At 43.1% G+C, this 27,634-nt stretch overlaps 1 protein-coding gene across 10 annotated transcripts in view; it reads right to left on the bottom strand.

Moving 5' to 3' along the window:
* Positions 1-27,634, bottom strand: part of CHL1 (cell adhesion molecule L1 like) — a 125,730-nt gene that overhangs the window by 84,585 nt on the left and 13,511 nt on the right. For 9 of the 10 annotated variants that reach the window (XM_039734330.1, XM_039734331.1, XM_039734327.1 and 6 more), the window contains one exon: positions 10,291-10,371. The gene's annotated coding sequence lies outside the window, so the exon portion shown is untranslated. Of the gene's footprint in view, positions 1-368; positions 390-10,290; positions 10,372-27,634 lie in introns of those variants that run through there. The other variant, XM_039734333.1, reaches the window with a different exon arrangement.

The following is a 27,634-nucleotide window of genomic DNA, read 5'->3' as shown; positions in this document are numbered from 1 at the left end:
ATTCTTTCTGCATACAAATACACATCTGTGATCTGCAAAGGACACTTAACTCACAGCAAGGCGAAGAATCAGTGGTATTAATTAGATATTTTAATATTGAAAATCTCTGTTCTTTGCAGTTCAACCACTCTGCAGCAAAGCAACCACTTGTTCTGCAAATCCCTTTCACACACACAGAAAAAGCCCAATTCCTTTAACACAGAGACCCTTTCCTCATGTATTTCTCCCCAAAATAGTGGCACACACTCCTCTGCTGCCTCCTGGCACAATCATCATCCATCAGCAGCATCCAGACCTTGGTTCTTGCCTCCTGTGGGATCAGAGGAGGATCTGACCTCCCTCAGACACAGCTCTAAATTCCAGCTCACCTTTCTGCAAATGAGACAATGACTTTGAACAGAACCACGAGAAACCCAAGCTCGGGTTAATCCAACCACCAGGCAACCTTCTCTCACTGATCCTTAATGGCTCCTGCAAGAATGAAAAATAAAGTTTCAGGGCTGGCCAAGGCCAGCAATGCTCAGGGAGTCCAAAGGCTTCATGATGGGAGATCCAAAACAAACCTGTCAAGAGCACCATCTGAGGGAGATAAATGTCCATGTTCCAGCCCCCTGGCTGAAGAAATCCTTTAATGAGTGGCAGCAAGAACTGCTCTTCAGTGCAAAGCAAGGAACAAGCAGAAGGTTTTGCCAGTGCTTTCTGAATTTGGGTGTTTGGTGTTCCACCAGTGCCTTGGCAAGGCTAAAATACAGAAAGATTTGGTAAAGCCACTCCTTCCTAAAATGCTGGTTTAAAAGTAAAAATGCCTCTGTTAGCATCTGCAGGGTGAATTTACAATTTACTCAGTTCCAGGCTGGGCTTTCAGAGTTTTACTGAAATGCTGAATTATCCAAACTCTGCCCCAGCAGCCCCAGGGACTGAGCCATCCTCACCCAGCAGCTCTGGGGACAGCACAGCAGCACCCAGAGGTGTTGGGGGACCCCAGGAAGCCTCCAACATTCCTGAAGATAAAAATTCAAATATAAACCCTTCAGAGATAAAAATCCTGTGTGATGAGCAGGGGTTTGGCAAAAAATGCACATCTTGACTGGGGGGATAAAGGTTATAATGTTGAAATGGACTGGATTCATGAGAATTGTGGGGTTTTTTCACTTGGTAAAGGGGAAAAAAAAATAAATGCTCTTTTCTGGGACAGCTTGCTGAGGAAGTGAGGCTCCTGACACTTGTGCAGCCTGTCCCAGCTCTCCAGACCCCTCCACCACTGGCAAGCAGGGGAGCTGCAAAAGAAAGAAACCCCAGCCAGTGCTTCCACTGAGAAAAAAGACACTTTGCAAATTCTGTTTGAGAGCAGCTGACTGGCAAATCTCAGAGCATTTGCTGGCAGCTCAGGCAGGCTGTGAGTAACCCAGGAGTATCTCCTGCCTGCTGGGGAAGGCAGAACAGGCACCAGCCCTGCCCCGTGCAGGGGCTGGGCATGGCAGGCAGTAGGAAACCAAGACAGCCTTTCAGGTCCACAGAATATCTTGTTTTGTCAGAAAGGCTCCATTTTTAGTTACCTGGAGAGAGTTGCTTTCCCTGTTATTTTGTGCTCTAGGGTTGTTATTAACTTTTTAACATAAATCTGCATTGTAGAACTGTAAACCCGAGTTGGTTAATGAAAACAACCACCCTGTAGGGGCACAGCAGCTCAACAGATGATCAAAAAGCCTTTTTTGCATCATTAATCTGCAGGATTTCATGAAAGAATTAAGAAAAATAAGCATTTCTCTATAGCACAGGCATGAAGCATCCTTGAAAACACCAATCCCTCCCCCAAAACCAGTTTGCCCAGAACCCCTGCACGGCAACAAAGAGCCCCTCAAATTCAAAATGAAATCATTAAGCAGCAAGAACTCGGTGGAGAGCTCTCCTTGCCCAGTGGAAGAGGTTTCATAGCCCTCGTGCCTCGTTCATTAACTCCCAAATGAGGGATGACGAGTGCAGACAGTGTCCCTTTGTCTCCTGGGACTGTTCCTTTGTGTCCTGGCTGAGTCCCTCGTTAGTGGTGTCCCCTCAGCCCTGTCCCCGTTGTGGGCTGGTGACAGAGACCTCGTGGGCAGCTCCAGCCAAGGCCAGAAAGAGCCCTGGTCATTCCTCAGCTGCCTCTTCCCAGGGAAAATCCTCCCCATTCCAGTGCCTTCATCCCTCCCAGCAGCCCCTGTCCCACATCTCAGCCCATGCAGGATCCAGCCAGGATTCCTCTGGGAATCCCCAAATCCAGGGAAAGGAGGCTCTGGGAAATCTGGGAGAGCCATAACGGGACCCAAGTCCTTGGATTTAATGAGGCAACAGCACTCAGGGCTGCCTCTTCCTAAATGTGCATATGAAATAATTCCCTTGGAATGAACTCCTGTGGTAACTGGCTTTGCCCTTCCTGTTAATGAAAATAAATTCCATCCAAATCCTTCCAGGCAGTGAACAACCCCCGTCCTGTACTTACCCTTAGCCCTGTGCAGGGACAGAGGTTTTAAAAGTAAAAATGCCTCTGTTAGCATCTGCAGGGTGAATTTACAATTTACTCAGTTCCAGGCTGGGCTTTCAGAGTTTTACTGAAAATGCTGAATTATCCAAACTCTGCCCCAGCAGCCCCAGGGACAGCACAGCAGCACCCAGAGGTGTTGGGGGACCCCAGAAACACCCCTTTCCCAGGAAGCCTCCAACATTCCTGAAGATAAAAATTCAAATATAAACCCTTCAGAGATAAAAATCCTGTGTGATGAGCAGGGGTTTGGCAACTGCACTGAGGGGAAAAGGTGCATCAGGCAATAACTCAGTGCCCTGCTTTGCCATGCTCACACACAACCAAGGATTTTGGTTTTTTGGCATGATAAAAAAGTTCTAAGCTTGGCATGGAAGTGTTAAGAAAAAATTGATTTTTTCTTTTTCAAACAGAGTAGTGAGGAAATATGCAAAGTGAGAATTCTCCAAGAGATGGAAATCCTATTTCCAGGCAGCCACAGGAGATGGTACAGCCAAATAAACAGATTAAAACCCACGGGCTGTCGGTACGACTGAACAACGATCCATCTTAGAGCTGCTCAGGAGCAACTTCTGCTGCAGCAATTTATGATGTGGCCTGACAGGAAGGGTTTGGAGGGAACACGTCATTAGCTCAGCAGCATTTAAAGAACAGCCCCGAGTCATTTGTCACATCTCTGTCAGGCCAGGCTGGGGCGAGGCAGCAGCAGTGAGGAGCAGGAGCTGCAGTGAGCCCCAGCCTCCTGCTGCTGCCAGGGCTGGTTTGGGCAGGCAGGGACAATCCTGGCAGCCTGCTCAGCCCACACTGTGCCCAGGAAAGCATCCTGGGCATCCCTGAGGAGCTCCCAGCAAACACAACTTGTGTGAGCATCGCCTTGTCACCACCAGCACCTGTCCCAGGCAGGAGAGGTGGGCACTGCACTGGGGACAGAAGGACAGGGTTGGTGCTGCCAGAGCTGGCATGTCCCCAGGGCAGGCAGGGAATGGCCAGGGAATCATCCCCATGCAGGGATTGGGGGTGTCAGGCAGTGGGAAACCACAACAGCCTTTTAGGTTCACAGGTTACAGAATATCTTGTTTTGTCAGAAAGGCTGACAATAAAAAACTCTGAAATAATGAAGATAATTTAATAAAAATATTTTTAAATATGTATAAACAATTAATATATATACAATTAATATATTGTATAATATATATTATATAATGTAATTATATTATATATTATATAATATACAATTATATAATCGTATATTATGTATTATATATACAATTAATATATTGTATAATATATATTATATAATGTAATTATATTATATATTATATAATATACAATTATATAATCGTATATTATGTATTATATATACAATTAATATATTGTATAATATATATTATATAATGTAATTATATTATATATTATATAATATACAATTATATAATCGTATATTATGTATTATATATACAATTAATATATTATATACTATTTATTATATAATGTATAATTAATATATTATATATAATTAATACATAATTTAATTAAATATATATATATTCCCTGCTTATTCTGGGAATAACCAAGGGCAAGCTTTAAAATATAGGGGTTTTTTTTAGAAAACAAAGGTTGGAAAGGATAAAACCCAAGCGTGAGTCAGCAAGGAGAGGCTGCTGCCAGACACAAGTGGTGTTTGGGGAAATATTACCAGATGTTAACCACAGGACACAGGAGGCAATTATCCATGTGAGATTCAGAAATCATGACCTAGAAAGGAGGAGCTTTGCTCACTCCATGAAGAGAGAGGGAAAAGGGACATGGCAGCAATATTCCAGCACATGACAAGCTTTAATTAAGAAGGCTCCAATCAGTTGTACTTTGGGAACACCACCAGTGGCTGCCTTAATCCACTGAGAGGGAAATTGAGGACAGATAGTATGGAAAGCTGTCTGAGCTTTACAATTAATCATTTTCATACCTTATCTCCAAAAAAGCTGCTGTGCCCTGTTGCTGGGAGCTTCTGCAATGACCTTGGCATGACCAAATGTGCTGGAGGCAGGGGTGCACTGGGCTCCAGAGGGCTCAGCTGGTTGACCCCTTGAAATTTGTGTCACATTTGCATTCTACCCTTTATTTTTTAATGTCAAAGCCCAATAAATAACATCTTATAGAAATGTTATTATCTTCTCTGGAAGAAAACCATTTAATTTGGCACAGCTAAGTGCTGCAGCACCAGCCTTGGAGTATCTTCCTTTTCAGATTCATATTGGAGACCTCCAAGCCAGAACAACTGTGGACAATAAGTTGTCCATACACGGACAACATCCCAAAGCATCTCTCCCTAAAGGCAGCTTTTTATCCCAGTGCTCCCAGTTTTATCTTTCCCAAACTGACATAAAACCAAAAGAGGAAAAGCTCCCTTGTTATGCTTCTGACCCTCCTGTTCACATTGGGGTTTAACATGATCTTCTCCATATTATCCTCAGGGAAAAGACTTCAGGAGGAAAAGGATGGCATGCAATAAATTTCCTTCACTGTGATGTTTGTATTACATATTCTTACTCATTTTTCCTTCATTTTCCATACCTTTGGTGGTCCCATATAGCATTTTGCAGTAAAGCAAAAATTTCAGCATCAAAGCAGAATTTTATACTTCAATTTACTGAAGTAACAGAGGAGCTTTGCTGATGCTGAACCTAACTTTGTATTTTTATGTGATTTTATTAACTCGTTTATATAAAACTGGATTACACTCTATTACCAATCTATTTGCTCTGTGTCTACAAGTAGCTGGTAATACAGCAGATAAATCTGAAATAATAGGAATAACAAAAGTACTATTGTGCACAATTATAGCTTGTAGCACCCCAAATCAGACATCATTAGTAACAAATGACGATATTATATAAAAGAAATACCATCTGAAAACTGATTTTACACGGCATATTAAAGACTTGATGGCTCAGGAGATGGGTAATAGAATAAAAAGCCTTTTATCTCAAGGTCATCAATTCAAATCCAAGTCAGACTGATAGCAACTGAAAGCCATTTGATGAGAGTGCTAATGAGCCCGGCCTCGTTACTGGAAATTTAAGAACACCCCAGCATTTAGCTCCTTGTGCTGCCCTGAGAGCAGAGTGGGGAGGTTTGGAGGAGCAGATCCAGCCCAGCAGGCAGAGCTGTGCTTCCCTCCTCACCCACTGCTGCAGGAACCTGCTCTGCTCCAAAATCCACAATTCACTGCTCAGTCCTTATTGTGGGAAGGCTGAAAAAAGGGATTGTACTCCCAGCACCCCGAGTGACCACTTCAAACGTGCAGAGGCAACACTGCTCAGGGCTGTAACAGTTCCAGTATTAATGCATCACTTTTATTTGATATCTCACTGTTTTCCCAGCGTGGATCAAATGATGTGCCAAAGCAAACCAGTGCAGGGAGAGAAAAGAATCCCTGTGCAAACTCCAGCAACTGCTCAGCTGCTCTGACACCAGCCAGCAAACAAAGCAGAGCACATATTGCCTGGCTTGACAAGCAAACTCAAAATATTCTCAGATAAAATCCCTGGAATAATTTCCTTTGTTCTGGTATAATACCTGCAGAACTCATTGCTGGCTCTGGTATTAACATGATGCAAAGCACTGATAAGAACCCCATTGATGTTGTCCTTTTTTATGCTGAATGAGATTTTTATTAAAAAATACCCTTCCAATAAAAGCAACAAAACACTAGAGACGCATTTTCAATTATTTTCAAATTAAAAATAAAAAAAAGCATCCCAGAAGGAATTTGCTTTCATGTCTTTCACAGGCAAAGCTCAGTGTTAAATCAGCCTACAAATACCTGCTTGTGGGTGTAACTGAGGACACAGAGCAGCACCAGTGTGACACAATCATTACAAACTGAGCAACCCGGGCTGGTGGAAAATGTCAATGAGATGATCTTTGAGGCCCCTTCAAACCCAAACCACTCCGTGATTCTGTAGGAACAGGACAAGTGTTCCCTGTAATATCTAGTACCCACAGATTCCTTTTTGAACCCAGTCCCTTCCAGCCTCAATTATTTCAAGATTCTAAAAATTATCCACCTCATGGCTCAAGTGAACTCCATCTTCAGCAGTGCCTGGGTTTAGAGGAGCAGGTTTGGGTTTCAGGAGTGAATAATGGATTAATTTGAAAGGTACCCAGGTGCCTAAAGATGCATTTTACAACCAGCTTTGGCTTACTATGTCTGGGTAATCAATTCCCTTAATTCAATTTTCCCCCGGTGTAATAACCATTAGAAATTCAGCCTGTACCCAGGGGAGACTGCAGAAATCCCCAAACTCTCACTTTGCTACTGTCTAGAGATGCCTCAGCACCCACAATTCCTCAACTAAACCCCTATGGATGCCTCTTATGAATTTGGTAACTAATTCCTAAATCCTGATGGTCTCATATTTATAACAGTGGGAACAAACCCTTCAGATTTATGGAAGATCCCCAGTTGGAATCCCAGAATGGTTTGGGTTGGAAGAACATAAAAGCCCAACTCATCCCACCCCTGCCATGGCACATGGGACACCTCCCACTGTCCCAGGCTGCTCCAGCCCCAGTGTCCAGCCTGGCCTTGGGCACTGCCAGGGATCCAGGGGCAGCCACAGCTGCTCTGGGCACCTGTGCCAGGGCTGCCCCCCCTCCCAGGGAAGGAATTTCTTCCTAATTTTTGATTTACACTTATTCTCTCTCAGTTCCATCTAAATTCTGTATCCCACATCAGCCCAAGATGTTCACCTCTGGTGCAGCTGTGCAGCCCCCAGCCCTGGATTGCCAATTTTTCCCCTTCCAAGAGCTCAGGATTTCCCAGTTCTGATGATCTGAGGTTAAAACCAGAGCTTACTCCCCAGCTTGCAGCACCTCATTGCCCAACTTACTGCATGTCTATCCAGCAAACTAGCTGTCAAAAATTCAGAAATATGGGTTTGAGTGGATTTTGGAGTGTGGAAAAATCCCAAATCCATCAGTTAAGGTCATTAGCTCATGTGACACACCTCGCTGAAGTCAATTTTCAAGGATAAGCGTATGACAAGCTGACTGGAGGAATTCTCCTTTAATGCATTATTAATTCATTTATTATTACAGTTATTATAATCTTTATGCAGGGCACTGAAGTTTAATTTGTTCTCTATGAGCTAATCTTTTTAATGAGCCCTTTTTTCTGCTCAGGATGGGAGCTTCCTCAACCACTTATGTAGCTTTTAAGCAAGTAGAAAATGACAGGACCATGTACCCTCCTCATAAACACAACTTCACATATCATGCCCTGAATTTTAAATGAAAATGAACGATTACCAACTTTCCCACTGCCAAATATCTTTTAAAAGGTTTCAGACTCAGATTTTTAAAAGGTTTCAGAAAGGAAAAGATTCACCAATAATGCTCTAAATATAGGGAGTTCATCACACAATGAATTCTTAATTACAATTCCTCTCTCTGACAAAGAGAAGTGCATTTAAATAAAAAGCCCCTGTGTGAGTAAATGCAGTTATTTGTGGGGCAGCACAGATTAATCCAGTCTGGAGCCCCATCTGAATGGCTCTGGGTTCATTCTCTGGTCACCCAGGGCAGGGAGGTCACAGGGCTGATCCCTGCCCTGAGAAACGAGTTCAGTCAGAGAGGAAACGGCACAAAAACAGAGATGTGGGTGCTTGGAGCTGGGTGCAAAGGGAAGAAACACTCCAATTCCAAACATCCACACTGCAGGCACAGCCAGGCTCCAGCTCCAAAGGCTGAAGCATTTTAGGACCTCCTTGCTATTCAAAACCCATGTGGATGTGGCACTTGGGGACATGGGGACAGGGGCGAGTGGTGGCCTCGGCAGTGCTGCAGCAGTCAGAGGGATTTCATGGCCCTAAAGGTCTTTTCCAACCTCAATGATTCTGTGATTCCATGCAGGAGGCTGCTCAAGTCTGCACCTGGAATGCTGTGCCTGCATTTCCAGTGTTCCTCCCTGGAAATGGAAGAGCTCAGCCCATGGGACACCCTCCCAGAGAGAAGGTTTGGGGGATAAAAGGTGGGAGAAGGTTTGGAGATGTGCAAGAAGAAACAACACAGATTGTCCACTGAGAAAAACAGAGTAACTCCTCCAGGAGAAGGTTTGAGGGATAAAAGGTGGGAGATGGTTCTGGAGGTGTGCAAGAAGAAACAATACAGATTGTCCACTGAGAAAAACAGAATAAATCCTTCAGGAGAAGGTTTGGGGGATAAAACTTAGGAGAAGGTTTTAGAGATGTGCAAGAGGAAACAACAGATTGTCCACTAAGAAAAACAGAGGAAATCTTTTTTCTTTTTCACTCATACCAAAAAAACAGCTTTCCATGGTGGCTTTTCCAGCTGGATGGGCTTGAAAGAGGGAAAGTTTATCAGTGAACTCACAAACACACAAGGAAGTCAGCTTTTCAGGTCAGAGCTGCTCCCACAATGAGATAAATGAAAATATAACCAGATTTTATGGAGATCTGGACTTACACAGCAGCTGGATCCCACTGCCTGCCTGATTAGCTGGGGCTAATCAGAAATTAGTAAATTATTTTCTACTTGGAACAATTCCTGGCTGTCACGGAAAAAGCCCATTTATCAGTGGGTATAATAAAAGAATTTTAAAAAAATCCTAAAACATTTTATTCAGACAAACTATATTTTGTCAATAACTTTGTAATTCTGAATTTTACAGACCTCAAAAGTTCACAAAATTAAATTCAGCAGCAGACACATAAGAAACCAGCTCTCTACAGTAGTCAAGGTCAATGAGTAGAACACAAAATCCTAAAAAAATGTCAGCTCAAAAGAAAATTATGATATAAATAATTCCCATTACAGGCAAAGCTTTCACCTTGAAGCTCCTGTTAAAAGAAGTTCATGGGAAATACACATACTGGTAGCTGAGACTCCCTTTTCAGCAGCCACAAACAGAAAGAAAACAGAATTACAGGAGGGTTGGGTTTTCTTTTCTTTTTTTCTGAATAGGATTTAAAAATAGTTAAATAAACAGACAGAACCCCCTTGCCAGAGTGATTATTTCCCCCAGGCACATCTCCCTACAGGAAGGGCCCATGGGCACTAAGATCCCGTGGAAACAAACTGTCCTGGAGAAGTCCAAGCCATAAATAACTCCAGGGCTCCAAAGCCTTTTTTCCCCGGTGAACAGTTGTTGGCAGTGCCACCATGAAGTCCCTGCTCTTCCGCTATTTCTCTTCAACTTTTAGGAAATCCAAGGAAATCCATCCAGCCCTTCCCTGCCCTGATGGGGGGAAAATCCCAGCAGCTCCTGGAGAGCAGAACGGGACACTGACCTTGAAATAATCAGGGTGGAATGGTCACAGCACCTTTTTCCCCAGAACTGAGGGGGTTTTTTAAATGTAAAATCACAATTTCCTCACCAATTAGTTGCTACAACAGGATAAAGCCCGGCTTAAGGCTCAGCTCCACACAATAACAAATGAATGTTTGCTTGAGCTGCAAAAAGAGAAGACAAACAAGCTCCATCTGACCTCGGAGCTGTCAGGATCTGAAAGCATGTCCACACCCTCCAGGGAATTAAAATCACAGGGAAGCATTCCAGAACCTGCCTACCTGCACAAACACATACACACACACGTTTGTGCTTTTATAGAGAGCTTCTTCCAGACAGAAATGGCATCAAACAGGTCCAAAATGGTTACAATGACTTGAACCGTGATCATTCAGATAGAGAGGCAAATCAAATCGACATCCAAAACATTTAATTAAAAAGAAAAATATGCATTTCTAACCAGTATATGGGGCTGTTTCCTCATCAGTGCATGGTCAGGCTGTAGTTTTGCATCTGAATCCTTCTCCCCACTTTACTGCATCTAGAAATAAAGACAGAATTGTGAGTTGTGCAATGGCATGTCATATATTCAATTTATCTAAAACCAGCACCTTTATCAGTACAATTCCTTTGCTTTATTTTTTTTCCCCCCTGTATGCTGAATTTCTGCCTGATCTCATTCTCTTTGCCCTTCATTTAGCTGGAAAAGGAGAGGTTTTTCCATATTTGAATAACAGAAGCAACATACCCCATGGAATAGAGGGAAATGGGCTGAAGTGAGAAGATCTGATTTTTATTCTAAACCTGCTTTCTGGCCTTGCAATGAGGCACTTTTCTGCACATTTCCCCTCTCTCCCTTTGCCTTTCTTGTCTGCTTACATTACAAGCTCCCTGAAGCCTGTTAGGTGTTTATACAGCACCAAACAGATAAGATTCAGCTTTCCTCAGAATCACAAGATAACACAACCCAGAAACAATAAATCTTATCAATCACCACCTACGTTATTGCTCTCCTAACATGAAACACGTTTCAAAGTGATTTTCAATAGTTACTTTCTTTAAAGGAAAATAAATAAAAAAGGCTTATGGAAGAAAAGCGTGTCCAAGAGGAAACAAATCTCTTAACTGGTTTTTTTTTGTGGTTTTTTTTTTTTTCCCAATACATTCCACCTGTTTTAAACACATTGACCAAGAGCTGCATTTCTGTGTCTTTACTACAAGGACAGGACACATCTCTGTCATTGACCTCGATATTTTCACCTAGAGCTGGGTCACAGGATGCTCCACGGTGTGCTGGGAGCAGCAAAAGCACAGAAGAGACTTTGGAGCTCTAATCCCACTTTTCCTGCTCTCCCAAATGTTACAACTGGCACAGTGCAAGCACCAGACCAATTCCTGTGTCACCCAGGAGCAAAAGGAGCACAGAAGCACCATCTTGGTCTGGTTTTACCTCTGTGGGTCACCTTTGAAAGTGATTTTCTTTCCAGGCTCTCAGTATGAATGACAAGATATTCAGAGAGGTCTTGAGGGAGAAGAAGTGATAAAGAGGAATTCAGCTAACCTATTTTCTTTCTTGTCACTACTTGATAATCTCTTTATCTGCTCTCATCTCACCAGGTGCAGACAGACTTATTTCCCCATGGCCAGGGCCAATCCCTTTCCCAAGGTGCCCACGTGCACCTGGACTTCCTTTCCCAGAGTGTTTCAAATTCCTATTGCAAAGTGCCCCTGATCTTTTGGGGTAAGCAGAGCCAAATTCAGCGTGCACAGAACATGTAAACACATAAAATGTCAGTGCTTATTGCCACACACATCTTTAGCCTTTCAGGGAGCTTCTGTGGCCATGGGCACACAGGGAACATTTGTAAGAATCTCCTTATCAATAGAAGTTTGCAGTTTCACTGAAACACAACTCACTAGCACATATATTTTGCAGTTTGACCCCTCTGTCGATAAATTATAGTTTTGGTGTGAACAGAAAACATTTTCTAAAGCTCTGAGGTGATTTAGAAACCCCAATTCTGCTTTCAGCTGCACCTTAATCCTTCTTGACTTCTATTGAGGCTTCAGCTCAGCAATGTTTGCTCTCCTGCTGGCACTGCACTCAGCCTTTCAGAGAGCCTCCACCTCCCCAAAGCAATGTGACTGCAATTTGTAATGCCAAATGCAAATCTCCTCAGCCACAGCCTGTGCCAGCTGGGCACAGCCCAACCAAGCTGTGCCAGCCTGGTCCAAGCTTTGCAAGACATGCCTGGGCTGGAAAAGAGAGCAAAGCCCAGCCCAGCCCCATGCAGAATCACCAGGGCTGCAAAGCAGAGTGGAAAAATCCTTCTGCCACAAACCAGGGCAGAACAGAGGCCATTTTCAGGATTTCAGTTCATCACAGGGCTGGATTCAGGGACTTCAAGACAAGATGCTGTTATTACATCAGGCCCAGACTTCCTGCCTTTACACTGCCCCCACTTAGCTCTGGATTAAGCCAATTCTCCTGCAATTGATTAAAAGCTCTCCTCCAAATAAAAAAAAAAAATTCTCCTGTTTGTTTAGAGGAAAAGGAAGAAATTCAACACTATTTCAACCTGAGATTCTGAGGGAGGAGGGAATGATGATTTGTATCTCCCCCTCCGCCTATTTTTTAATCTCTCTCAGAAATCACAGCAGAGAACAGTAACTCAAATGCTTTATAGCTGAATTCATTTTCATCAGCTGTCTCCTATCTTTACCAGTTGTTTGTCTGCTTCTCCCATTTCTGCTGTGCATCTTGGACTTATCGATCTTGTAAGCTTTAAATTACAGCTATCCATGAAAAAAAAAAAAAAAAAGCAGGAGGCAAACCACAACAGGAAAAACCAGGCCTGATAAAGGATTTCTGAAGGGCTGCTCACTTTTGCTAGAAGAAAATCTTAATGGCATTTCCTGGAGAGAAGGTCTGCAGGGCTGAAGTTATTAGTGGATTGTATGGACAGAGGACAGGCAAAAAAAGGTGTCAGATTGAAGGGTTTATAGCAAAAGGTGTCAGATTGAAGGGTTTATAGCAAAAAAAAAAAAAAATCCAGTGAAAAGTGTAGGAAAACTTGGGGGAAAAAATACAAGATTGATACAAATATCAATTAGCTGATTTATAGCATTGGGTTTATTAGAGCCAGACAATTTATAGTTCTTTTGGCTTCAGGTTGAGTTTAAGCAATAAGAATTCACTGGTCCCCAAAACCACTGGAAATATTTCCCATGACGACGGCAGAGCAGGGGCAGAGCTGATTTCTGTGCTCAAGGGCACCCACTGCAGCTCAGAGCCTGCTCAGGGGCTCACTCCAGGCTTCTGGGGCTGTCAGAGAGTCATGGAATCACAGAATGGTTGAAATAGACCTCAAAATCATCTCATTCCAGCCCTCCTTCCATGGGCAGGTCACCTTCCACCGCCTTCCTTAAAGAACTCCACGAATCCCCAGGATCCTCCTGCACCTCCAATCCAATATTCCTGCAGTGATCCTGCAATTCCCCAGGGAAGCTCTTCCAGTATTTTGCCCAAGACTCTTCTACAACATGAAGGAAAAATTATGACTCAGAAGCCTCTGTTCCAGGTGTTCCCACCCGGGAAGGGAAGGAAAAGGGAAGGGGAATGACCATCATTCCTCCTGTGGAACAACCTGGCACTGCCAGGTCTAGCTGGGCTCTCTGGCTGCAGCAAGTTCCTTAAGTTTAAAAATCAACCACAGGGTTCATTTCACTGAGGAATAACTGAAACCAGAGATAACCTGTCTCCAGTCTGCACTGAAAACTCAGCCTGTTGGGTTTTCATGCCTTGAGTACAAGGGAAAAACCTGCACCCTTCCTAACTGGGATTTCTGACTGTCCTAGAAACCCTGTGGCCTGAATCAAAGTGAGGTGCCCTGGAATGGTAAACCTGTTGGGATTTTTAAAAATTAAAATCTAACCTTTTCCTCTGTGGGTATGGGCAAAGTGTCTGCATGTCTGGGTTCCTGCAGAAGCATTTCACTGCTCTGATGTTCCACAAGGACAGTCACTCTGTCTTTCAGTTTCCCAAAGGTCAGAGGAGCTGAAAGCTGCCCCAGTGAGGGAATGCAGGTGACATTTCCCTGCACTCAGCTGGTCACTCCTGCCTCGCAGTGTGGCACAGCACGGGGAGAGGCAGCAGGGCACCGAGGTGCCTTGGGGACATCCCTGATCCCCGTGTCCAGCTGGGGCTGCTCGGAGTCTGAGCAGCACCAGGAGCAGGGCTGGCATCACCCACTGCCCCTGGCCATGCCACAGATGGCACCAGCAGCTCCCCAGGCTGCTGCACCTCCAGCTGGCACAGGAGGAGCAAACAAAGAGGGATGAGCAGCCCCTGCTGCAATGTGACCTTCACATTCCATCCGTGCCTTGCTCCTCAACAGATACACAAATTACAAAGTCAAAACCTGCCAGTCAGGCTCAGATAATGACAAATAAATATTTAAATATTACTTGGGCTGTGCCTGCTGCAGATCCCTGCAGAACAGAGGAAGGGAATTCACAGATTTGTCCTGGAGGACTTGAGAAAGAAGAATGGCATCAAAGGAGGGGAGTGCTGGCCAGGATGGAGCTCTGGCACTGCTCTGGCTGCTCCTGAAGCCACCCTGCTCCCCAGCCCTGCCTGCACATCAAACCTGCCCTGACTCTGCTCTCAGGGCACTCCCAAGGCTGATCCTATTTCAGGGAGGTGTGGGTGTTAAATCCCAGCACCCAGGGCCAGGCATTGTCCCCATCAGCCCCAGCAGTGAGGCACGAGCTGCCCTTGTGCATGTTAACAGCTGAAGGGTTTTCAAGGAGGAGGTTCTGTCAAGCAATAAAAAGATGCTTTAACCAGCTTGGAAAATAGCACGGGGTGAAATGGATAAACTTTCCCAGCAAAAGGTCAAGGTCCTTACAGCTTATGGATGCCACAGCAATGCAAATGTGCTAAGGGGAGCATTTACAGGGATGTCTTCCGACTAACACCAAGTACATAAAATTTATAGGGGTTGAGAAAAAGAACAGCAAGAGAGAAAAGAAACCCTTTAATAAAGAAACAAACATTCTCAATATAATTTTACCCATGTGCATTTTGAACACAACCCAGCAAAGATGCAGTGTGCTGAGTAGAGTCAGCACAAGCACTTTACTGTTCCTTAAATAATATGATTGTTTTCTTTTCAACAACAGTAGGAGATATTAATTTTACAAGAATAAAATTAAGAAGTCTAGTTTAGTAGACATGCTTTACCCATATTTCAACTTTTCCCACCAGGAAAAAGAAATTAACAAAAATATGTTTCTACTCTGTAGGACATATAGAATAAGGCGGCTCATAATTACTCCAAGCACAGTGCTACAAGTTGCTTAAATAACTGTTTATTTATTACTAGAATATGAAGAATATGAAGAGAGCCTTGTAATACTAATCACAGCAGTCTGGGCCCACCACATGATGCTGGCTGACAATTCCTCTGATTTACTGCACCAGTAAAAGAAGGCAGCCATGAACACATTTTTGTAAATCAAGTCTATTGGGCCAGATTTGGGTCCTCGACTGCTCAGGCATAAGAAATGTTATAGCTCTTTGCCAGTACATAATTCAGGTGCTGAACTTAATAACATGGATGTAGGGCATTAAAAGCTGTTAGAATAGTTACCAGGAGAAAATCACCTTGTCTCCAGCACCCATGCAAAGGCTCATTGCTGCACAGCCTCTCTCTGAGCCTTGTCATTACCCAGCCACAGCAGAGCCATTTTTCCCCTAAAGAAAATGTCAAGGTCTGTGCAGAATCACCCAGGTTTCATGTTCACACCACCAGTGAGTGCTCAGCAGTTAAACGCTGTGTCACGACACACACGAGTTGAGTTTAAATTTACAGTGCACGCCAGGTGTTCTTATTGCCCCTTAAGGGAACCTGGGACTGGGGCAGCATCACCTCTGTCAGTGTTCTCCCTGCTGGGTCAATAAATCCTGATAGTCCATAAAAGTCAGCGAGCAAAACCGACAGCAGCAGCAGCCTGCCAGCACTTTGGGGTAAAATTTGGCAACTTAGCACCTGCCTATTAGTCAGAATGATTCTGATTTAATGGCCCGAGGTTCAGGCAGCACTCACACTGCTTTTAACAACCTCCTAATGCTCAAAGCTGCATTACTGTGAGCTCCTCACCACGGAGGATGTGCAAACCCAGCAGCACGTGGGCTGAAAAAAGGATTTCTCCAAGTGAAGGCAGCATCCTGAGTGTTTGCACAGAGATATAGCCTCCATTTTCCAGGAGACCCATGGAATCTTAGCACAATATGGGGGTTTCAGGAATGAAAGCAGCCAGAAAACTTTGTGTTTTTGAAGATAAAAAAAATCTTCCAAAAACTGATTTTTCAGCTATTCACGCCCAAAGTCATGGTCGTCCTCAGGCACTCTGGAGCAACTCTCAGCGTAGAGAAACATAATCCCCAAAAGATTTGGGCTGGAAGGGACCCTAAATCCCATCCAGTGCCACCCCAGCCATGGCAGGGACACCTCCCACTGTCCCAGGCTGCTCCAGCCCCAGTGTCCAGCCTGGCTTTGGGCACTTCCAGGGATCCAGGGGCAGCCACAGCTGCTCTGGGCACCCTGTGCCAGGGCCTGCCCACCCTCCCAGGGTTTATTCCCAGTATCCCATCTAGACCTTTCTCCCAGTTTGAAGATAAATAGCCTTTAATTCAAATAAATCAGTGCAGGGTTTTGAAGTTAAAATTTATTTACCCCACCTGGCAAACCATTTCCTTATGTTTCCTGGTTAAAAATTCTATGCAAATTGAACTGAGGATGGTTTATTTTTTTTTTCACTCTACAAACCAGAAGTCAATCCCATGCAAGCTGTCATGAGCATGAACTCTGAAAGAACAGAAGGACCTAACCCATGGCACTGAGTGAAAATAACAGGCAAAGAAGTTAGAAAGTTTTTCAAATTATCAGTTTTCTGCTGCCCTTTTCATAACAGATTTAGAATATAGTTTTAATGAAGGATGATTTTTTTTCCTGTTATAAAGATAGTTCACTGTTAAACTATAATTTTCACTTTTTTTTCCTCAGGAAATGCCCTTTAAATGCACTTGAAAATTGTCCAATATTGAAATTGGAAACTGAACCTTATAATGTGTGATTCTATGCTGAGATTGCTAATGATCACACAAACTAATAAGTAACTTACTTGGCATCTAAAATGATAAGCAAATGACGAAAGAAGCAAATTAAAAGATTTCTACACCCAACTGGCAAATGATTTACAGACTAAAAAATCCTCTACAGACAGACACAAAAGTGAATGACTTTCAAGCAGAAGGAAAAAATGAAGTCTATAGTCTGAAGTTGCTCATTATCCCTCATTTGTTCAATTCTTATCTTGATTTGGTCATCAACTCCCCGCTTGCTTGTTAAGATGGTCAAGCCATGCAAACAAAGTGATATTTGTTCCCATAACAACATTGAACCCTTATATAGCATTTTTCATCATCAAATCTCCGAGCCTTCTGCGAAGAAGGAGAGCTTTGTTATTTATCCCCAATCCAGATAAGGAAATTACAGCAGTGGGATAATTGCAGAGCCAGAAATAAAACTTCCGAGTCCCAGCTAATGGCCTAAGTAGCAGCACAGGGCATTTGATTAACACAGGAGACAACTGAGGTCAAGATGGGCAATTTGAGCATCCCAACTTCTGAACTGCTGAAAGCACAAGGAGGAAAGTGCAACTGAAAAAAGTCATCAATTCAAGGAGTGCTTTCCACTGGCACTCGAGGCTTCAAGTGTGCTGTTAACTCCTGCCCACAGACATGCACCAAGACTTCACACCAACAGTCCCTCAGCAAGAAAGGTCATCAAGAAGATGCTTAATTTATTATGGCACTCCAAGTATTTGGAGTCCAGTAGGATTTCTTTCTTTTTTTTTAACTATCAGAAAAAATACATGTTTCTGCTGGAATTCCATAGGAGTAAAAGGAGTTTTAAACAATGCCAAGACAACAGAATTTTCCTAAGAAGAGGTTGAGTCAGAATTATTTCTCAGGAATGTTATGCTGTGAAACAGGGTTGATGGGAGTGAATTCTTGGAGGCCAGAATGAGAGGCCATCAAAGAGGGGGGTTTGCTGCCCATCACCAAGTTAGGAACTGGAAGTGGATAAAGCTTGAGTCAGCCCTCACAAAACACAGCCACGGGTGATGCACCAGCCACTGGGATCTCCTGACAACACTGAAGCTGAGGGAGCAGCTTGGCTTGCTCTGGGAGGTGGGAGCTGTGAGGCCATGGCTGACTGCCCTGGGGGCAGAAGGGCGCAGGAAAGCTCCCTGATCTCCATGGAAAACCTCCCCCAAGTACAAGAACAACCCAGCCCCATGAGTGGGAAGTGGAGCAGACGTGGCAGAAGGCTGACTTGGCTGGACGGGGAATCCCTGAGCGAGCTCAGACACAGAAGGAAAGTGAACAGAAGGTGGAAGTGGGGACTGTCCAGGAGAACTACAGAAGCCTGGCCCAAACTGCAGGGGAAAAAAGGAGGAAAAGCAAATCAAATCCCAGGTGGAGCTGAAGGTCTGTGGTTTTTTAACACAGGAAATTTAAAATTCTTAGTATCTAGGGTTCTAATAATGCAGCACATAACTTCTGATGAGAGCTGGGTTTGTCCAGCATGGAGAGAGAAGCCTAATTCCTGTTTTCAACCCAGCAAAGCCCAGAGCAACCAGATATAAGTTCAAAATCAACATTAAGTTCAATGCCTGATTTAAGTTCAAAGTCAACATTAAGTTCAATGCCAACATTCAACAGGAGGACCTCCAAAGGTCCCTTCCTACTTACATTTTTCCACAACTTTAATGGTTTTTCCTTCGCTTGTACTCACCAGAGTGCAATCACTGCAAAGTATCATTTCAAATAATTATTTTAAATAATTATTTAAATAATAATTATTTAAATAATTATTTTAAATAATTATTCTGACTTGGTGCAACGCTTTCAAACTCAATACAAAATTCCATACATATCTGAGAAGTAGCCAACTGCAGGTGAGCAATAGCATGGCCTAAAATCCAGTCAGCTGCAGCCTGACCAACCTCCCCTGGCACCAGAAAGCCTAATTGAACTTCTCCCCTCTGTGCAAGATGGAGATTTTTGCTTTTTCCTCAGAAGGCCAGAATGAAGGGTTTGCTGCTCTGAGCCTCTGCAAAGCAGGATCATTATCAGAACATAGCCATCAAAACAGGAGATGTCTGCACTGATTAAAATAATGCTATTCCACCCTCTCAGGAAAGAAAAAAAAACCCAAAACACTTCCCCTGCAAAGAGCCCACCTCAGAGGTTTGGTCCCAGACACCCATTTTTACCCTCCTGGCAAACAGAAAATGTGAGCAGGAGCAAGTGACACACAGGCAGTTTTAGAATTAAATTTCAAAAGCAAGTGGTTCATTAAGCAAACCAAGACATGTATGAATGATTGTTAGCTACAGCCTAATAAAACCTGAGCCTGGTTTAAAGAGGAGAAAAAAAAATAAGGCTAAAAATGCATGTTGACTGAAATATATAAACTTACAGTGGAAATCAATTGGTATTTATAGCTGCTGAATAATGCACTCATTACTATTCATTCTCATTACTGTGCATTTTGCAACTGTCACAAAAAATACAGTGACTGACTGACAGCTTTTAAAATATTTTTATGCTTCAAGAACCAAAATAGCTGAAAGAGAGCTGGAATTACAAATTCAAAAAGACTGGACAAACTGCCAGGAATGCAACAATCTAACCATCTCTTAATTCCTGGTTTTAAGTTCAAATCTCCCCAATATTCTATGTTAATTAGAATAATCATTTTGCTTTTCTCCCTTTTTTGGGGGGGTGGAATCATGTTTCACTTCTATGTGGCTTTGTTGTATGAAAAAATCTGTATATCAGGAAGACTATGAGCAACATTTTCCCCTAATTAGTCCATAAAAATGCTAATTTCTCTAATGAATCAGATTGAAATATCACAGGAGTATGTAATAGCACAAATACAGAGTTTGCTTATGGCGTAGGCTTTTGCTAATCACTACCACAGCACTGGGCAGCTCACAAAGCCAACACTCTAATGAGGTTACAGAGGCAAAACATGCTCATCTGAATTTTTTTGGTATAAAAAAGAGACAGTTACTTGCCTGTGCAGTCCCAGCACCCTTGAATTTGTGTCTGTATGTGAAGAAAACCAGATCCTCAGCATTTGCAGCCCAGCATTTCCATCCCCACACACTCAGGTCCTCTCTGCCTGTTTACTCAAGCTGAGGATGGGGCCATAAATCTTTATCCTGCCCAATTTCATTGTTAACATAATCCATTTCTGAGACAGATAAAATAATACTGCCCTTTTTTTCATGGACCAGTAGCTAATAATGTCACCAGTTTGAATGATACAAGACTGAGATCATTGTCTGTCTGCCCCACAGCATCTTTCTCTCTAATTTTTTTCCTGCCCTTACACTTTGGCTCCTGCCTTCTGTGCTGGCACATACTGAGGCACTTGTATCTGAGCTGCAGATCTAGGAAGGAGTGGTCTCTGTCCTAGTCAAAAATCTAGGAGAATCAATGAGCTCTTAGAGGAAATCTCCTAGGGTTTGACCTTCAGGGTGGCCTTTTACTCTTTAAACCTCATGTAAAACAGTGATTCTGCCAGTCAATCCTTAGTCAAAGATTTAAAGAAAGGGACTGTTGCCTATTGGTGACACCAGAAATCTAAGCAGGAATTAAGCAGCTTGAAAAAGCCTTTAAATTCAACTCACCATTCTCCCCGAGCCCTCCATATATTCTTTATGGCCCTGTGTTCCCCCAGCCCTTTGATCATTTTATATTGAAGCAGTCTCTTGTTTAATACGCAGCTAAGATGACTGCAGGATAACATCAAAACAGGGGGGAACAGAAAGAACATGAAAGAATATGAAGTCAATGGCTTTGCCAATCACAATCCACAAACAGGGCTGGTTAAAAGGCTCGGCATTACAGAGCTGCCTTTATGCTCTCACAAAGCTTCACGCGGCGTTAAGACCAACGACAAACTGAGACTAATGATTAAAACTACACTGGGCTGCCTTTCTTCTGCTTTAATTGTTGCTTGCTTTGCTCAGAGGTAACAGATCTGCAAACCCAGCACCTGTCTTTGTCCCACAGGTTCTCTGCACCAGCTGGTCTCACCATTTTTCTGTCAGCAATCAGAGTTTCCAAGCCAGGGTTTCCAATAAAACATGGTCCATCGTCCTTGTGCCATCACAGATTGGTTCTGTTTGGAAGGAACCTTAAAGTTCATCTCGTTCCAAGCCCCTGCCATGGGCAAGGACAATTTCCACTAGACCAGGTTGCTCCAATCCCCATCCAAGCTGGTCTTGAACACCTTGCAAAGGAGCTCTTCTATCAAGTTCCAAAGGTATTTTTGACAAGAAACAAAAAAGGAGAAGAGTGCTCATTGAAAACTCCCTCATGCTCCTCTAAGAACATCAACCCACTTCCACAAAAAAATAAAGAAGAAACAAATCCTACTTACACAAGACTGACTTCTTGATGCCCATCAACTTCCTGGTGCAGTATTAACATAACAACAACTTCCTGGTGCAGTATTTACACAAAAATCCACAGCATGTTTTGGACGCCAGACAGAAGGAAAAGTTGATGTCTTCTGTCTAGAACTCCTCTCACACTTGGTTTTCATGCCATATTTCTTGGCTGCCTACACTCATGTTAATCTGCTAAAATCACTTTACCCACTTGGAAGGCAACGTTTCACTTGTACTCAGTTCTATTATTCATCAGACAAGCAGCTCCATGACTGACTGCTAATTATCCTTTCCCCTGCACCGCACCGACAGTCGCGGTGGCGGCAGCAATTTATTCTTCCTCCCATACAGGAGCCACGAGGTGGGAGCTGAGCCCCATTGAAGTTGGTGACAAAGTCCCCAGAGGTTTCAATTGTGCTGGGAATTCATCTTTTAATGGGAAGAGACCTGTCTTAAGTGTTATTTAGTGTATGATGTCACCAGCCCGAGATAACAACTGACAGGAGGAGAATGTGCACGCTGCCAGCGGGGCCAGGGTGGGACACAGCTCTCAGGGGCTCTGCTGGCTGTCACATCCCTGTCACAGGGCCAGACAGGATTGTCCCACATTCCCTCCCAACAGGGAACAGCCTCAGGTCTGCTCATGCCCAGTGTGCAGTTGCTGGGAACTTTGGGGGTGATGGAGAAATCCCACTGACCTTTTCCATTTTTCAGACCCAGTGTGTAACAGGCAGATACAATCCCTGCTGCAAAAAGGAGTTTGGAACAGCTGTGGCAATGTAAATTCCCAGTGTAAATTCCCACTGCTGCTGAATTTCTTTAATAGAAGCAAGAGCCAAAAGGACAATAAATGAGATGGCAAAGCAAACTTCCCCTGATTTCTTTTCTATTCACTATCCTAGACATGCTGGCAAAGGAGGGGACACAGAGAACATGAACATTGTCCAAAATGCTCACTTCTTCCACAGGAAGTTGTAGTTTTCACTGGAAAATGCTTTGTTTATGTAAATGATAAACGGAAGATGAAATCCTAGTGTTGATTAACACATTTTCTGAATCACAACAGGCTTTGAGGATAATTTTGCTGCTTTGTTTGGGTTTTTTTTGCCTTCCCAATAAGCTATCCTAACTTGTCCTTTCTCTCACCTTGTCCTGTTGCCTCAATCTCCCTCAATTACATAAAGCAAAGTTATCTCATTTTTGCATCTTTTTACTCCTATTCCTGTGCCAGGGAAGGGAAGGGAAGGGAAGGGAAGGGAAGGGAAGGGAGTCTCCTGAGGGCAGCAGAATGAGGAGCCAAGCTGGGATCAGTTTGGTGCTTGGGAGCAGCAGGTTTTTAACAGCTACCCTGGCCAAAGCAAGCTTAAGGGTATTGTGAGTAAATCCATCTTTCCCATGTGGTTAAAAACCACAGGTAGTAAGATCAACTTGATGAATTTAAAGCTCTTGGTCAACCTGAATAATCCCCTGGATCAACTGCAAAAAAATCCTCTGTGTTCAAGTTACATTTCAAGAACTTTACCTTAAAATAGATCCTCCAAATATATTAAAAAACTTGTTCAAGCCAAATTTGCAGCCCAGTCCATGAGATTTTATTCAAATGTATTTTTCTGTTCTTCTATATCAACTGATTTCCTCTTGCTGGTCCTTTGTTCTGGCAAGGCTCATTTCCCCTGTGCTATTCCAGTGCCACCAAAGCAGACAGGTGACCTCTGAGGACAAGGAAATCCAAGCTCCTCACTCAGGATTGGTCTCTGGAGCATCTAAACCACTGAAGCCTTAAACAATCTGAATTTCCATTTCTGAAACCTCCTAAAACTTGGGGTCTTTTTAATGCAGACAATTATTTCTTAAATTACCAGCAATTGTTATATATTGGAAGGACAAAAAGAAGAATGATAAAAATAAATAATGATTCCTATGTAATAGAGGCTATAACAAAGTGGTGTCAGTAGAGATGGGTTGTAAAAACTACCTTGAAATACAAAGCAGAATCCACAAGAGCAACACACCAGATTAAAAACAGACAGTGAAATAAATAAATAAATAAAAATCGATGTGCACTGTACTGGTTGTTTGCGAAATTAGACAATTAATTCTGAGTAAACTAACCTATCAGGAAGGCACACTGTGGGGATTCGGAGAGCTGATATTGCAGTACACTGGATTAGGAAAGAATGCTTTAATGAGATCCCTGGAGAGTCTCCATGGACTTGGACCATCCCCTCCAAAAGATCATTTTTACCCCATTTAACTGCCAGTGTGTTCTGTCTCTGATACCCACATGAACAAAAAGAAAGAAAAAAAACTGAAGAAAGCCTACAAATAAAGAGCACTATTAACACAATGACCAGGACCAATGAGAATGGTGCTTTTCAGGCTCAGAAAAGACATTATGTCATTTTCAACACAGAGGGGCCATCAGAAAGAACATCTGTGTATTAAAACCTGCTGCACTTAAAGCCATTTACAGCCAGAGTAGCAGCAACATAAAGAAAGCTTTTACACACAGGAGGGTGTAAAAAAAACCCTATAATAACAATAATAAAAAAATAAAGTCACATTGTGCTCGCCAGAACAATCTACAACCTGGCTTTTATTAAAATTTGATTTTTCTTTAAGTAAAGACCTAGTGTAGAGCTTGCCAAGTGCAGTAAATGCCCCAGTTTAACGTGATTTTTCAAATAAACTGGAGAAAACAACCTTGAGCCCCAAACCCAAAATGGCTGTATTTCAAAATGATCACTTGCTGTAAAATAACAGCTGGAAAACAGCAAGGCAGAATGTTTTGGTGAGGAGCTGAGCAGTAGGGTTAGAAGCTGTTCTTCTATTTGCAGAGTCTCTGTAAAGACACGTATAACCACATTTATGCCTTCAATCTCAGCAATCGATACTCTCAGCTTCCAGAAAGCTTTTCCAGGGAAGCCTGTGGATTTTTCTCACTCATGTCTGTTTTACAGAAGTGTTTCTGCAACTGAGGCCTGAGATCAGAGAGGGAAAACCCCTAAAGATTTGAAATTAAATGCAAATGAATAAACAAGCCAATAGATGTTGAAAACATTTAAGCCAGCCTGTAAATTAAGATGAGTTCTTTTCTCTCCAACTCTACTTTATGCAAGGACCAAGTCTCTGCCTCAGCAGCAAAAGGTGCTGGACAGCTCTAACTGTGAGACCAGTGTTTATTTCCAATAGCATCATGTCTTGGAAAATCAGCAAGACAGGAACACTCAGGGCTGAAGCATTAGGCACTTAATGAATGCAAACCACCCGAATTCTCATTGTGCTGCTGCCATTTTACCTGGCCAGCTGGTGACACCCCACCTGGAGCTGGGACACCCCAAAAGCCAGGCTGGGACATGGACAGCCACCTTGGGAGCCTGCTCTCCGCAGGGGAGTGCACTCCAGCGTGCTTTAATCACCCCTAATTGATTTTACACCACCAGGAAGCTGAGAAAGAGTTCAAATACAGTCTTTGAGTCCTAATATTTACATGGGCAAACATTTGTTTATCTGTCAGCTGTGTAATCCCAGGGCCTCTGCAGAGCCTGGGACAGGCTCTTAAGTAGCTTTCTCCAGTTTTGATTAGCTGACTGCAGAGCCAGCCCTATAAATATTCCTAACATTTGCACCCAATGGACCCAGTGTTTTGTTGAGCAGACTAATTGGTTCACAACCCCTGCTAAGTATCAGCCCTATCATCCCCGACTGCCGTGGGCTACGATCATCATTAGCCAAGTGACAATCTCCTGGAGAATTTGGGCTCCTTAATCTCCCTTCTCCCCGAGGACATCAGACTTATTATGGGTTAAAGCTCTCCGAGTTGGCTCTCGCTCCCTTCCGAGGCTGGATGCTCAGCACTGAAGGAAAAACCTCCTGAACGTGGGGGCACAAAGGAAATTTGTGACCACATCTCAAAAAAGATGCTCCGGAGGGAGTAGAGGGAGAGATTTTGGTGCAGAGGGACAGACCCTGCCTGCAGACACATTTCTGCAATTCCACGATTTCCAGGAGATGTATGAATTAACAGATGCCAGGTGGAAACAGTCCTTGGTCAGCATCAAACCACACTGAGCCCAAAAACATCGTGAGAAAGTTCTGGGGCTGCAGAACCCCTGAGAGACAGCAGTGCAGGGCACAGGAGCATCATCCACACTGACCCCAAAACATCCTGGCTGGGAAATTCTGGGGCTGCAGAACCCCTGAGAGCCAGCAGTGCTGGGAACAGGAGCACTGCAGAAGGAGGAGAAGGGCAAGAGGTGAAACACTGGCCAAACGCTGGAACAAAAGGTGAAAAAGAGATTAAAGGTGGGGAAATGAAAGGCAAACTGTGAGGAGAAGTCATGTCCTCAATCAGAGTCATGCAGAACTCACACAAAGAGGAGCAGCTCCAGATAATGCAAACCTGACCTTGTTAGGGCTGGGACAGGAATCTGGAGGTTTAGGCAAGGAAGAAAGTTCTGCTCTTAAACTTGGGACATCCTTTCACACTTTAGATCCTTTCATGTTTTCCATCCTTTCATGTTTTAGATCTGAAGCGTTAAGGTTTTTTTCCTTCAAAAGCCATACAAATCACAGGCACCAATTTCCTGGAATAGCTGAAAAAGCCCCACCACGATGAAGAGAGACATCCTCTCCTCACTGCACCTCTCCCCATCCAAAATGAGAGCAAACACCTTGGCAGGGACAAAAAGCCCTTCCTGGCCCTCTGAATTCCTGCTTTGACACCAAATTCTTCCTTTTAAGAACATCTGTACTCACTGATGCTGGAGACTCACCGGATAAATAAGATGTTAAAGCACCAATCACCATCTGGAGGTGAAAGAGAAAGGCAGAAGGGAAAATCCAGCTGAACCTTTCTGAGGTTTCCAGAAGGGAAAGGGTTGTTGAAGAGTGAATGAAAGCAGCTCAGTGATGGACAGGGACACTCTTGTGTCCAAATTTGTACAAGGCAAACCCAGGCTTTGGTAGCAGAGCTGCCCCCTCCCACCACAGCAGCCCATCCGCATGGAGAGTTTTATTTCTCCTTGAGCCACGCTGAGAAATCTCTGCAATTTGGAGCTCTGGAAAGCCTCCACATTCACATTTAATTTGAAATTATATCCTCCCTGTCAAAAAATGCCTGGGGGGCAAGTCACTTATGAAGAAGAAAAAAAAAAAGAAAATATAAATCTGAATCTTCTAAGTCATAACATCTGCCACTGAGAGTGCCAGTGCCAAAGACAGGATGAAGTTATGAAGTTGTTCTTCAGAGAAGAGCACTCAAATAAAACAATATCCCAAAACAGAAGGAATCAGAACCACCTCTCAGGTAACACCTAATTATTAATAATTAGGAAGAAATCAACTTTAGTGTATGAGCTTTCCAGCACTTCTCATGTGCCCACGCAAGGCAAAAACCCAATAATCTTTATTTATAAATAGAAGGTATAAAAGTAATTGTATGGGAACATTCAAGAAAACACATTATAGGTGTGTAATATCAAATTTCAAAGTTCATAGCTCAGGAATAATTTGAAACATTTCATATGTTCCATATTCAGCTGCTTCACTTGTGTTTGTTTCCCTTTCAGGCACATCAGATGTTGATGTACTCTGATTATTTTCAGGGAAGATAAATGTAATATCAGATTCAAGACCCAAGGCAAAAGCTACTGCCTGTTGCACAAAATGGTTTTGAAACAAAAATAAAGATATAGATATATCTCCTAAATGATTTTATTGCCATGGTGGTTAAACAATTCTGTGCAAAAACACACAAACAGAGTAATTTAACTAATTGTGTGCACACACACATATATAAAACCATAAATATATAACCACAAATATATATATTCATAAATATATCTTTTATAAACACTTTATCCACTCAAATTTCAGCCTGTTCAGAAATGACCAGGCCACTCAGTTCAAAGGAAAACCCTTGCAGGAGACAGTTACAGGATCATCCATCCAGGGAGACATTAATTTCCCATCCCTATATTTAGAAGCAACCTATGATCTAAAACATGAGGCTTCCTCAAGGGTCAGAATGGATTTGTTTCATTTGATGTAACTGAAGTTAAATTCACCAAATAGCCCCTGGCCTTCAGGAGGCTGAAGGATTCAATTGGATTCTTTGCTTTCCACAAAAATGAATAAAAATCACTTCAATAGGAAGCATCTGCTCAGCAGCCCAAGGTGCTCAACATGCAACTGAGATGAGGATTCTGTACAGATTGCCTTAGAAAGGGCTAAAAGAATTATTAATAATAATTATTGGTAAT

Source organism: Passer montanus, unplaced genomic scaffold, assembly GCF_014805655.1.
Source record: "Passer montanus isolate IOZ18808 unplaced genomic scaffold, ASM1480565v1 scaffold9, whole genome shotgun sequence".
Lineage (NCBI taxonomy): Eukaryota > Metazoa > Chordata > Aves > Passeriformes > Passeridae > Passer > Passer montanus.
Note: the sequence above shows the minus strand (reverse complement) of the source record. Positions and strands in the feature narration are given on the sequence as shown.